This window comes from Solanum dulcamara, chromosome 12 (assembly GCF_947179165.1).
Source record: "Solanum dulcamara chromosome 12, daSolDulc1.2, whole genome shotgun sequence".
Taxonomy (NCBI): Eukaryota; Viridiplantae; Streptophyta; class Magnoliopsida; order Solanales; family Solanaceae; genus Solanum; species Solanum dulcamara.
Window position 1 is genome coordinate 29,570,750 of NC_077248.1, and position 12,276 is coordinate 29,583,025.

Here is a 12,276-nt window from a genome sequence, read left to right on the forward strand (position 1 = left end):
TCAGTTGTTTGATAATTAATAATCTAAAAGGTGCTAATTATTAAAGATTGGCTGTTAGCCTGGCAAATCAATAAACCTAAATCAGTGTGTAAGTTTCAACTACTGCCAAGGATTTGAAACTTATCAACTTGAAGGGACCTACTGGATTTTGAAGTTCTTGGCCCATTTCCTTTTATTTTCTTTTTGTAACTTTTGGTTTTCCCATTAATAATCTTCATACAAGAAAATAAAATAGGCGATAGGTGAACTACCTCTTATTTTAATAAAAATATACATATATTTTTTTCCAAGTATAACTTTTGTATTGTATGCAACTTGATAGGTGCACCTTCCCCGGCCCTAGCACCTGCATTCGTTTGGCCGCTAGTCCTACAAGTTTCAACTAAGATAAATGAAATTATGATATATTCCAGAAATGAACGAACCAAAAAGAAGAAATTAATTAATGTTTTTATCAAGGATATTACTATTAATTACTTTTTAACTGATTTTCCAACTTTAATAAAATATAACATCCATGCAACAAGCAAAAGGGATCATGGTGTTATTTTTCAATGATGGTGTATATAACTTAAAACTCATTTTCATATAATCTAATTTCTATTGTGCTGTTAATATACATTAGTAATAAAGTCTGCAAATTAGTTTGCTTTCTGCCTAGCTAAAAATTTATGTAAATAAGGTTGGCTGCTCTTCTGATCTTCAGTCCCTCGTCTTAAATTGTGGTAAAAGATGTTTGTCAACTAGTCCTAAGCATGTTACTTTTTGGAAATATGTACATTAGTTTCTCATTATACTATTTGAATCAACATGCAAACAACGCAACCAAGAAATGACAACGGAGCTGAGTGTGTAGAGAAACATAAATTAAAGAAATTGAGATGTATTGACATTTTGTGGGGTAGATGTTTGTTTGTTAGATTCATTTTCCCTACTTAAAATAATAGGCACAACCTAATATATTTATATTTTTTGATTCTAGAAGTATTTTGATGATTAAAAAAATGAAATATGGGCATGCATGATGATTGTTTTGTATGTTGATCCAAAATGTGCTTCGTGTTTAGATATAATTGGAAATTGCATGTTTATTAGGCAACATATGATAAGAAAGTAGGTACTCCCATGAGTGTCCTAATCCTAGGAAGAAAGGGGGTGATGCTTGGGACTTGGTCGTGCACACGAATTTTTAATTGATTTTTTTTTGTGTGTGTGCATGAAATAAAATATATTTTATCAAATAATCACACAAAGATCTTCTTGTTAATAAAAAAGTTGAGTTCCAATAAAATTTAAATTAATGAGATACTGTGTTCTTAAGATTGGAAAGAACGCAATTAGATAAGTCCTTAGTCGCGTGGATTTCTAATTGATTGGCTTTTATTATCTCTTGAAACTTAACATGTTTTACATAAATAGTTCACAAGTGGTGTTTTGCAGATCTCACTGGTACAGCTTATTAGTGCCCAGTGAATTGGGCAGGAGATTTGCTATGCAAGTCCTAAAGAAGAAGACTTTTGAACATTAACAAATAGTACAAAAATCTTTACCGGCATAAGTTAATTATTATTGAATCAATGTTACTATAGGCAATAACGATATTTACAAAGATACTAAAATGTAATTGTCACAAGTAATTGCCTCTAAAAAAATATATTTAGCTGCAATTAAGTTATTGCTGCTGAAAATCATTTTTGATATAGTGATAGGCACTAAGCAAAGTAGCCGTTAACAACTGAACTCTGCAACAAAGAACACTACCAACACAGCCCAAAAATTCAGCAACACATGACAAGCATAACACTACCATAATTCAGCAACAAATGACAAGCACAACTATGTTTTGTGGCATAAGAAAAACACTATCAGGCTGCCATCAACACAAGAATTCGTATGACTGAATCAGCCACCGGCTTACTAATACGTAACTAAGTCTTAACTGCTGAATCAGCAGTCACCATTTCATAAGGTTGCAACAACGTCAACACTTAAACCACACAAATGTCTTCAAATTCAATTTCAAATAACAAATATTAGCAATCATAAATATGATTTAAATCCACCAACAAAACACGTCACCAAATTTAAAACATAAGCTTACAGATCTTCCTCTCTTGATCGAGATGATGCTCAAGAAATCTCTTAAAAGGGTTCCATAAGACATCTTATCCAATCCATTTTGGATGAAAATTAAATATCACACAACATGCCAAACACTTTTCTTATCGCCCATCTTCATTGTCTTGAACCAACACAAAATGTTCCCAAATAAATGAGTAGAAGGTTTGGTAGAACTTGGACCTAATTAAAAGAAAGATTAAATTAAAAGTTAAAAACTTAGAATATAACTTTCAAGATAAAAGAACAAAACTACAAAAGGATATCTCATACACCAAACAAATAAAGTATTGAAACACCATTAGGGCACTAGTAACAAAATAGAAATTGCAATCATACATCAATAGTACAAGGACCCCTTATTTGTCAAATCTAAAGATAATTTAAACAAATATATCATAAAACATAAATAAGTAGATACACTAACACACAAAAAATTACAAAATCTTACCACATTCAAGTTGCTCAAGATACTCCAAACTTTTTTTCACATAAATGGAATCGATTTCTTTTCTTAGCCAATCTTGACCACAGATAAGAGATTGCGTACATTTAGGAGTCAAAGAACTTCTAAATCGACCAAGAATACGTTCACTAATACTAAATGCACATTCCGATAACACACTAAAAATTAAAATAGCCAACATATCACGAGCTAACTAAGAAAGAACACAAAATCTTGAAGCAATAACTTTCTACCAACTTAAGACATCAAAATAATGATGTTCAACCTTTTATTTTTCACTAATGTATTCTCCAACTCTGACTTAACTCTTCTACTTCCATAATCTTCTTTGTGTATCTTCAAGTGAAAATTAGTTCTCTAAACTTTTGTTCTTCCACGATTCAAATGAAGGGACCGTACGAGCACCTACTCTATTTTAACTGAAATAGGCGAACCTTACCACTCATTCTAAATTAAACCAAACATTCCTTTAATAGTTATATTTGGGTTAACAAAGTAAAATAAGGTAAGGCAATCTCTTCAACTTTATAAAATCTTTACAGCTCTCAAGGACCTAGTCTAGAAAGGTACAAGACCTTCTAATAGAATACAAACATAAGATAAAATAAAATACACAAGAGATAGACATGACTTCCACATGAAGGAAGAAGTAGGTAAAAGTTGGTGATGATTAACCGTCATCCCATACTTCAAACAACCTGAAACAAACCTACACCAGCAAACGGTATAGCAAAAGTAGTATTAATAAACCACACATATTAAATAGGCATCATATGCAGATCTGAATTAGATCCACAAAACATACCATAAAATCAATAAGAACAACAACTAGTAATATATCACACTAGCATACCTCAACCACACATTACCCTCTCATCGTAGCCCTTCACGGAAGATTAGAATTTTATTATTACTTTCTTATTTCAGTCACTAGCCTTATCAATAATATTATACTTTTATATATATATATATATATATATATATATATATATATAAAAGGATAATCAGCACGTATACTATAATCAAATAACATTATTAATTCACACCAGTCATTTCTCAGCTTACTAACAATTTATTATCAGGAATATTATATTCATAATCCTTATCACTTGTCGCTAGATATTTTCACAGGCCCACAACATCCCAGTACGATAATATTCTGATTAACCACAAAATATCAGACAGTCACAGTAATCGAGACTTACATATAAGTCATTTTTTTTTTTTTTTTTTTTTGGAAACAGACCCTACACGAGGCTCCCACCTCTCGTGCACAGTCAGGGGTTAAGCAACACCCCCAAGCCTTAACATAAATAATCAAAATAAAAAATACAAGGAGGGGGACATAAACCTTACCTCCGATCCTATGGTGGTTCATAAGTCGGCTAACCTATTAAGGTCGGCTAACTCATCCCCGATACAAAAAAGATACTAACTATAACTAGAAAGCAGTAAACCTGTGAGAGGACTCCTCCCGGTACAATTCAACTATGAAAGCATAAATGAGGGAGACTCTCCCCTTCCATGAGAAAAAAGAAAAGTAACCTACACTAGTCCTATTCCAACTATGCTACGTACCATACATAGCTACATTGAAGAAGAACAAGTATACGAAACTTCTATCTCGCATGGGATGGGAAAATTCTTTTCATCTTTGCTCTTTTTAGTCTTGTCGTACCAAGTAAATCCAGGTGAAATATGCCATTGCATCAGTATCATGATTATCAGCTATGGGGGCTGAAAGGAGAGGAAATATATGGAGCTATAGTATCCAACAGCCTTGGAGTTGTTGTGGAGAAAATTGATAGCCTGAATTAGCCAAGGAAGCAAACAAACATGGTTGTTGTAGTCTTGTACCCAATTCCTTGCTGCCTCTATAGTTGCAGTGGTAGCATGATTGTTGTTGCAGGTTAGGTTCAGTAGTAGATACCTATTTTGGTACCTGCACAGGCAAACAACACCAGAAAAACACACAAACAAACTATTGTGTGCTGCATATGCTGTATTCTGCTGCTGCTGTGCTGCATATGGTAGGTACAGATGGTGGTTGATGATGATGGCTGCAGTATCCTTGTGATGCCAAGTATTCTCAACTTTGAAGTTGTAGCAGGTGTGCATCAGTGAACCTGCATTAGCAATTAACAGAGGGGCAAGCAATTGTGGGAAGAGAAAAGGCTGATGCATGTTTTTGTGCAACTCCTTGTTGCTGCCATTGTAGTTAGGCTGCTTATTGGTCTTTGTTTTGAGATGGTTAACCTTCTTGGAGTACCTGCACAGAAAAACAACACCAACAAACTTGTATTTGTTTCTTGTCTGATGCAGGTTGATGGACTTGTTGCTGGGGTGTGTTGATAATGGAGAATGTGGTTGGCAATCTGATTGTTCTGCTTCATAGTAGCCCCAGGTTACTGCAGCCTTTGTAGCATTTCTAAAGGGGGTCTGCCAGCTACATTGATGAAGCTGAGGATGACTGATCTTGGGGATCAATGCAGATTCTGGGAGTGAGCTGCAGCTGGGGTACCTGCATAAAACAAAACCACCCAACCTTACTGCCAAGGAGATCTGCAGGCTGCTGTACCCATGTTCCTTGTGTGCTGCCAGTTGGTGGAGTGTTTGCTGTGGTGTGTTTATGTTAGAGAGTGTGGATGGAAAGCTGAGTGTGCTGCTCCATGGGAGCCCCAGGACCTTGCAGCCCTCATAGTAGTTCCAAAGAGGGCCTGCATAAGTGAAAAAGAGCCATGTCCAAACAGACTGAGAAGAACAAAGCCAAAGGTTGGAGTGGATGTAATGAGATTGCTTCTGTGAAGTCCTGGTAGGTAGCTCCAATTTCTGATGGAATAGCTCCCCAGTTGTTGATGTACCTAAACAAAGACAATCAAACAAATACAAACAAACAAACAAACACAAAAGCCAGAAGCTAATTGCCATGCTGCACAATTCTTTTGTAGGCCTCTTAGTGAAGGTATTTGTTTTGTTGGTTGTATCTGTGTTGTGCTCTATGTAGGTGTTGGGAACACAAGTTGATGAGTCCATCCTGACATCTGCATCTACACAACAAACAAGAACCAGCAAGAAAGGAGCTGCTGCAGGTGTTGAGCTATTAGAGAAGGCATAGATGGAGTGGATTTGTTCCTTGTCTGCTGCAGGTTGGTATAGTTGTTGGTGGGGTGTGTTGATAATAGAGAGTGTAGTTAGCCAGCCGAGTGTGTTGCTCCATAGAAGCCCCAGGTTACTGCAGCCCTCATAGCAGTGCCAAAGAGGTTCTAAACAAAAACAGTCAACCAAAGACAAGCAACAAGGCAAACAGGTGTTGAGCTGCTGCAGGTGTTGCATGTGTTGAGCTGCTGCAGGTGTTGAGCTGCTGCAGGTGTTGTCCTCTATGTATTTGTTATTAAAGCATGTTGGTGTATATCTCCAACAACCTGCAATTACACAACAAATAACCAAGGACAAGCAAAGACTTGTAAAGGTTAATAGAACAGAATGGATCTCACAGAGAATTTTGGAGCCTGTTAGCATTTTCCATGTCGCTCGACTAACGTCTCCACTTATCCGTTTGAGCTGAAACTTTCTGTAGTTTGCATATATATCCTTTCCTTTAGACATGCAAAGTTTGAAGACTTGTTTCCCAAGTTGGAGCTTCCAATTAGCAAAATTCTTCCTTTTTAGGCTTAAGACAGCTGAAATCTTCAATGTCGCTCGCCTAACGCCTCCAATTATCCGTTTGGGCTGAAATTTCTTGGGCCTTATCAAAATAATATATTCTGCAATCCTGCAAAGTTTGGGGGCCTTTGGATAAGTCCACCAGCTGCACCTCACCCTGCACATGCTGACCTGCTGAAGCTTAAGTGCTGCAGGGTGATTGGAATTTGTGTTGTTGCTTTTATCTATGTATTTGTGGTTAATGAATGTTGATACATCACTCCAGGATCCTGAAATAATACAACAACCAAAAACAAACAAAACAAGGCATGCACAAACTAGCAAACATGAGGGGACCTCAGTAAGGGCTTTGGAAACTATTAACTTTTTCCAAGTCGCTCGACTAACGTCTCCAATTATCCGTTTGACCTGAAACTTCATGATGTTTGCATATGGCCTTTTCTTTATCCCTGCAAATTTTGAAGGCTTGACTCCCAAGCTGTAGCTTCCAATTACCAAGTTTCTCTCTCTTTAGGCTTAAGACTTCTGATTTTTTCAAAGTCGCTCGCCTAACGTCTCCAATTATCCTTTTGAGCTGAAACTTGTTGAGCCTTTCCAAATTAGTATATGATGCAATCCTGCAAAGTTTGCAGGTGTTTGGACATGTCCACTTGGTACAAATCACCCTGCACCAACAAACAGAAAAGCACAAAGGCAAATAGTTCTGCAGATTATAATAGCTACTACTATTGTCTTGTATGTGTTCCCTGAAGGTTGCAGTTTTGTGACTTTGTTGCTGCAGGATGTTGTTGCTGAGTAAGGTAAGAGGCAGGCTGAAATTGCAATACAAAGGGCTCCTTATGCATGATCCTGTGGTATTGCATCCTTTAGCAGCCATCCAAAGATGAGTTGCAGCAGTTGGATTAGGCAAACTTCCACTTGTAGTTTGTTTCATCCTGCTACTGCTGCACCATGGGGCACCTAAGTTTGTTTCTCCAAGGATCCTGCTACTGCTGCTCACCTTAAAATTTTCCAGACCTGCAACTACCTGCATATGCAAGTGGAAAAGAAAGGAGGAGATAGGTACTCTAAATCCTAAATCTAATGGTAAGGAGATTATCCTATAAAAGCAGTAAATTAGGGAGACTCTCCCTTTTTCAATGGTCCTGATTATCATTATTAAAATCAGCCAAAATTTCAAGGTATGAAGAAGTTCCTTCAATGTAGTTGATTGATCTTCTTCATCTTAGTTCTCCTGAAGCTAGCCATGCCAGCTTTGTCCATTTTGTAGTGTCCCTTGGTCTCTCTTGGAAGCTGCTGAAAGCTGTAGTAGTGTTGTGTATAGCTTTTCATGTGGCTTTCCTTTGAGAGTGAATCTGCAGTGTAATTAGCTTCCCTAAAGATATGCCTGAACTGGAAATTCTCCAGTTTGCTAACCAATACCTGCAGTTCAGTAGTATAAGCAATAATGTTCCATGGAGGTTTAGCCTCTTGTTTGAGCCACTTGATTAGAAGTTCAGAATCAACTTCAAGGGCTACCCTGCTGTATCCATGTTGTAGGCACCACTGAATACCAATAATTGCTGCCTGCACTTCAGCTTGGTTATTAGAACCACAGCCTAGTGGAGATGCAAAAGCATATATTAACACTCCATTATGGTCCCTTAGAATGCCCCCTGCCCCTATCTTCCCTAGATTGTTAAGGGCACTCCCATCTGTGTTGAGCTTGATCATTGTAGGCTGTGGTTTAGTCCAGCATACTTTGGTTATTCTCAACTCATGTTGGCTTTTTTCAACCATGGTAACCAAATCTGCCCAATTACTTGGCAAATCAATATATGGATACACAGTGGAGATAAGCATATATAGATCTTTGGATATTGAGAATATTACTCTAGTTGCATTAGACTTCTTGCCTCCATACTTGCATGCACATCTATTCTTCCATAGATTCCAACACACAAAAATGGGGGTGGCCTGCATTACTAACTTATGTAGCTCATTGTTAGTTTTGATTAGCCACCACCTCATCAATAGGTTTTTTAGAGGAGTGTTGCTGTGTTGCAGACCCCAGTACCCTGAGAAGTGCTTCCATATGTGTTGTGCAAAGTAACCTGATACAAAGATATGCTCTATATCATCAAGACCTGCTCTATAACAACAGGAGCATGCTGCAGGATCCTGTCCAAATGCTACTATTCTGTCATTTGTGGGGAGTTTAAGTCTGAAAGCTCTCCAAAGCAGAAAAGAGGCCTTGAAAGGAATACTATTGTGCCATATGTTGCTGTTAGTGGTTGATCTTGTCTTTTTCTTCCTTACCAACTCCCAGGCTGATGAACAAGTGAAATTACCATGAGAGTTAGGCTTCCAGTAAGCTTGATCCTGCATATTTGGATTGTAGCTGATGGGAGTGCTGAGAATTCTGTGCACCAGCTGAGGGGGTGCATGATTTCTTCCTTTATCTTCATTCCATCCTCCATTTTCCATGAATTCTGATACAAAAGAGTTATTCAATCTGGGGAGACTTTCATTGTGGTAAGCTAAGGGACCTACCCCTAGCCAATCATCCCACCAAAAGCTGCTTGTTCCAGACTTAATCCACCACTGTATATGAGGTTCTATATCCTTTTTGTTGCTCATCATATGCTTCCACATTAGGGACTGTCCTGTGTTCCACTTTTTAATGACTGGATGAGCCCTTTGGCAGTATTTTGCTTTAAGGAATTCCCCCCACAGTGTCTTCTTTGATCTGAAAGTCCACCACTGTTTGTATTGGAAGGATAAGAACACATCCTCTAATTTTTTAACACCTATACCACCCTCCTCATAAGGATAACTGAGAGTATCCCAAGAGGCCCAGTGATATTTTCTTCTTTCAGTATCCCATCCCCAAAAGAAGTCAGCAATTAGTCTTCTGATCTGATTCATGGTGGTCTTGGTAGGACTGATAGCTGACAGCAGGTGTATAGGAATGGATTGCAGCACTAATTTCACCAAGGTGACTCTACCTCCATAGCTTAACATTTTAGTCTGCCATCCCCTAATCCTGCTTAGAACCTTAGAAACCATACTAGAGAAGTATATGATCCTTTGTCTTCCTATATATAGGGGGCAACCTAGGTAAGTGATTGGGCCATGAGTGCATTTGTATCCTGTGATCATGCTGACCCTATCCACCACACCAAAGGGAGTATTCAGTGGCATCATGGTTTGACTCTTATCTTTATTGATAAGTTGTCCTGAAATAGCTTCATACAGTTTAAGAGTTTTGGTAATCAGTGTAAGTGAGAAGTTGCTGGTAGATGTGAAAATGATCACATCATCTGCAAAGCTCAAGTGATTTACTTGAGGACCTCTTCTTTCCATCTGGAATCCTGTGTATAAATGATGGTGATGAAGATTGTTGAGAAGCCTAGACAGAACTTCATCTCCAATGATGAATAAGGTAGGGGATAGGGGGTCTCCTTGCTTGAGTCCTCTTGTAGAGTGGAAGAAGCCATGCCTTGCACCATTAATGATGATTGAGTACCAATTGTTTGACATAATCCTCCAAACCATATCAATCAACACTTCTCCAAACCCCATTTTCCTCATGACCATACAAATGAATGACCAAGAGACCCTATCATAGGCCTTGGCCATATCCAGCTTTATCACCACATTATCCCCAGCCTTTGGTCTCTTAATATTGTGGATGATTTATTGAGCTAACATTATGTTCTCAGCAATACTCCTACCTTTAACAAATCCAGATTGGTTATCTGAGATTAGCTGAGGCAATATAGGAGCAATTCTGATGCTTATCAACTTAGAAATAATCTTGTTAGTGAAGTTGCTGAGAGAAATAGGCCTGTATTCTGATAGGCTATTGGGATACTCATTCTTAGGAAGTAGAGCTAAGCATGCATGAGAAATAAACTTGGGAATACCATGTCCATTGAAGAAATACTGGACTAATCTCAGTAGGTCTTCACAGATGATATCCCAGCATGAATGAAAGATTTCCTATTCATTCCATCTGGTCCAGCAGCTAATGTAGGGCTCATAGAAAATACAACTTTCTTCAGCTCATCCATAGTAGGTAAGGCTTGCAGGCTCTCATTCTGCTCCTCTGTAACCATCCTTGGAATGCACTTAAGAACATCTTCCCTGATCAGTCTCTCTTCTCCAGTGAATATTTTTTCAAAGTGTGCTGTGGCAGCTCTTGCAATATTGTCTTCACCTTGAATAGTATTGCCTTGTTCATCACTAATCTGATGGATGAATAACCTTCTTCTTCTTCCTCTGATAATAGCATGAAAATAGCTGGTATTGGCATCTCCATCTTTGAACCAATGAAGTTGACTTTTCTGCTTTAAGATAGCCTTCTCCATCTTCAGATATCTGATGTACTGAGCATTGATCTGATGTAGTTTGGACCTGTTCTCTTCAGTATTGTCACTGATTATTTTCTCTTCAGCTTGTCTCACCTGCTCTTCATATTCTTTTACTGAAGCAAAGATGTCCCCAAACTCATTTCTTGACCACTTACTAAGAGTATTAGAAACTCTTTTCAGCTTTTGTTGGAAGGTTCTCATTGGATTTCCTTCCACAGGATTATCCCAACATGCTTTTACAGTGCTAAGGAAATTGTCATTGTCTGTCCAGCAGTTTAGAAATTTGAAATACTTGATAACATTACCTTGTTTTGCCCTGCTTTCCATCAATAGAGGGCAATGGTCAGATCCTGTGGAGGCTAAGTGACTGACAGTTGTTACCGGCATGACTTCTAACCAAGAGTCATTAACCATGGCCCTGTCAAGTCTTTTCCAAATTCTAGCATCTTTGTCCCTATTGTTGCACCAGGTGAACTTCTGCCCACAGAACCCCAGATCAGTGAGTCCACATGCTTCTATCACACTAATAAACTCAAAGCTCTTGTTCATATTATATGGCTGGCCCCCCATCTTTTCTTCAACATCTGTAATAACATTGAAGTCTCCAATGGTGCACCAAGGCTTCTCCTTACTGGAGAACTGCAACATCTTGTCCCATAAGTCTCTTCTCATGTAATCCTTGCACTTTGCATAGACAAAGGTAATGAGGTAGCTATTAGGACAAGCCACATGATTGATCTCACAAGTGATCTGCTGCTCATCCTGGTCCAAAATGTTGCAGGCAATGTCTTTGTTCCAGAATAACCAGATTTTGCTATTGGAGTTGGACATAACATTATCCATACCTAGCTGAATTCTGTGGAACTGAATTTGAGATTTGTTGGAAAAAGGTTCCAGCACTGCTATGATAGACAGCTTATGAAAGTCTTTCAACCTTTGTAACCTATCAAGGGTCCCCTGAGTATCAATACTCCTTGCATTCCAGCAGATTGTACTAATCATCAGGGTTTTTGAGTTTTGGACCTAGTGTTGATGTTGCTGTTGACAACAACATTAGCAAAACTGCTGATGATACTTTGTTTAGTCTTCTTCTTTGTCTGCTTACTTTTAGAGGGTGGCTCCTTCTTTTCCTTGTCTTGCTGACTTTCCTTCTGCAATACAGCTGTCATTGTAGATCTGAATGCCTCCAGGTGATCTTCTTTTTATGCCTCTTCCCCATGGTCATGGTCTTCCACATCTTCAGAATGAGTGACCCTATGTTCATCAGATGATCCCTGGGACTTAGCAAGCAGTTGGACCTCATCCTCATACACCTTGTCCCTGGATGGGCTGAAAGCCTTAATCAATTGTTCACTCACAGCATCCTCAGAGTCAGAGTCAGTCATTGGTTGATAGTCACTGTCCTCTTCATTCTCAGATACACACACTGCATATTCATCAACCTCAGTGTTGAAGTTGGGCTGAAGATGTTCAGTAGTTGTCTCAAGAATAGGCCTTACTGAATGGGGGGTAGTTGTGAGGATACAATGGGATATTTGTTCCTTGACAGAAGAGTCTTTTTCAACAGTTCTTTTTTTAATTGCATCCCTTCTCTTCTTGCTCATGTTATGCTTTTTTCCATCAAAACCTGTGATACTTGTACTTGCTACTGCCCCCATATCTTTGGCCATAGAG

The 12,276-nt window shown here is 38.4% G+C and overlaps 1 long non-coding RNA gene across 1 annotated transcript; it reads right to left on the reverse strand.

The window, feature by feature from the left end:
• Positions 1–1,925: 1,925 nt before the first annotated feature.
• LOC129877041 (uncharacterized) lies at positions 1,926–3,546 on the reverse strand. Its single transcript, XR_008763459.1, has 3 exons — positions 3,438–3,546; positions 3,216–3,293; positions 1,926–2,301 (listed from the first exon to the last, which is right to left on the reverse strand). It is a non-coding gene; the product is annotated as an uncharacterized LOC129877041 (long non-coding RNA).
• Between the last annotated feature and the right edge of the window lie 8,730 nt (positions 3,547–12,276).